Genomic DNA, 2,194 nt, shown 5'->3' with positions numbered 1-2,194 from the left:
AAACCGTTATTCTTTTTAAAAAATATTTTATTTATTCATGACAGACACACACACACACACACACACACACACACACACACAGAGTCAGAGGGAAAAGCAGGTTCCCCTATGGGGAGCCCAACATGGGACTCGATCCCGGGTCTCCAGGATCACACCTCGGGCCGAAGGCAGCGCAAAACTGCTGAGCTACCAGGGCTGCCCTGAAACTACTATTCAAAAATAATACAGAAATACTGGTCCACAGATGAAAAGCCAATACATTATGCTGAACGGAGTAAGTCAGACAGAAGAATACATACTTTATATTTCACTTATATGAAACTCTAGAAAAGACAAATCTAATATGTAGGGTCAGAAACCAGACCAGTGATTACCTTGGGCCAAAATGGAAGCTGGGAATGGTTGATTGAGAAGGGACACATGGAAATTCTTTTGGATGATATGAATGTCCTCTATCTTGATTACAGTGGTCTAATGTGGTTATATAAATTTGTCAAAATTCATCAAAATATATACCTGAGTGCATCTGTAGTATTAAAGTATATCTCAATAAAGTTAATATTTTTTAAAGTTACAAAAACTCACTATTAGAGGCAAATATAAAGTTGTATTTTAATTACATTTTGTATTTTAAGCCTATTCAAATTGGATACCTTTCTAGTCTTTCACTAGTAGGAAAAGTTATCATATATATGACAACTACCCTAAAATAAATTATTATAGGAGAGATATGTCTTGTGGCAACATTTGATAAATCCATTTAATTGGTGTTTCAGAAATGAAGATAACAGGTAGAGGTCTTGTGAGCCAGCAAGTTATCACCCTGAAGAAGGCAGAATTTGAGGCAGACAGCATTGGAGTGGGGAGAAACCCCAAGACTAAAGCCGTGCAGATGACAGTGGCCGTGATACACCCATAGTAGGAGAAGGCCGGGCTGTCAGAAGGAGACCTGACTGCCCAGCGTCCCAAGCAAAGGCTGGGCAGATCTCCCCACTGTTGCATAGGAAGGTGAGGTAGGGATGGAGACAGTGCAGAGAGAGCCAACCACGCTTCTCCGAGGGACACGCAGAGAGAGGGCGTCGCTGATCTCTGGGTGGAATGGGCCCTGATCTGCAGAGAAGGCCTGGGGCCAGAGGAGCAAAATGTGCAGTTCCTGGGGTGCCCTAGAGCAGAAAGCCTAAAGCATGAAATTTATTTCAGGGTGAGCAGGTTTGAATTCAAACCCTGGCTCTGCCACCTACTAGTTAACCTCTCCATGATTCCATTTACTTATCTGGAAAGAGAGTTGTTATTAGAATTCAACAAAATCAGATGTGTTTGGATGTATGCAGTGCTTGGCATCCAGTATCTGCTCCATAAATCAGGCAATTTTTATTGTGTGGAGGGAACAAGGACTCGGTATACACATTCCAGAAGGTGAGGACAAGGAGTCCTTACTTATTATGGATACATAGCCAAGCCCTTCTCCGAGCTCCTTAGATATCTTACATGCGTGTCTCTTGGTGGAGTAATCACAGGCAGGGCATGGAAAGGATCTGTTTGTGTCTGTGGCTCCCACTGCCTACTAGACTGTGGGATCGGAGCAGTTCCTGACACGGTACACATTCTGTGTATACGGCAATTCCTCCCTATCCATGGGGGATACATCCCAAGGTCCCCAGTGGATGCCTGAAAACCAGAGATAGTACTAAACCCAATGTATACTGTGTTTTTTTCCCTATACATACAGACATACCCCTGATAAAGTGTAATTTATCGGTTAGGCACAATAAGAGACTACCAAGCAATAACTAATAAAATAGAATAATTAGAACAATATACTGTTTTTAAAGTTGTGTGAATGTGGTCTCTCCCTCTCTCTCAAATTACCTTATTGTTCTGTCCTCACCCTTCTTCTTGTGATGCTCGGCGATGAGATGAAGTGATGGGAATGACGCAGCCATCGTGACGTAGCATTGGGCTATTGTTGGCCTTCTGATTATTCATCAGAAACAGGTTCATCTGCTGGCAGTTGACTGAGGGCAAACAAAACCACAGAAAAACCTAGTCTAAGTGGAGACTACTGTATTCCAAGAGTGAATCTTTATAGGTAGCACTGGTGCACCCTCTGGAGGCCAAGAAAAGAATTATGACAGTGCTAACTTTGTGAGAGTCCCCAACTAGCTTTGCTAAGAATCCCATAAACCCCTCGCTC

Source organism: Vulpes lagopus, chromosome 24 (genome assembly GCF_018345385.1).
Source record: "Vulpes lagopus strain Blue_001 chromosome 24, ASM1834538v1, whole genome shotgun sequence".
NCBI classification, from domain to species: Eukaryota; Metazoa; Chordata; class Mammalia; order Carnivora; family Canidae; genus Vulpes; species Vulpes lagopus.
The sequence above is the reverse complement of the archived record's forward strand: the minus strand, read 5'-3'. Positions refer to the sequence as shown.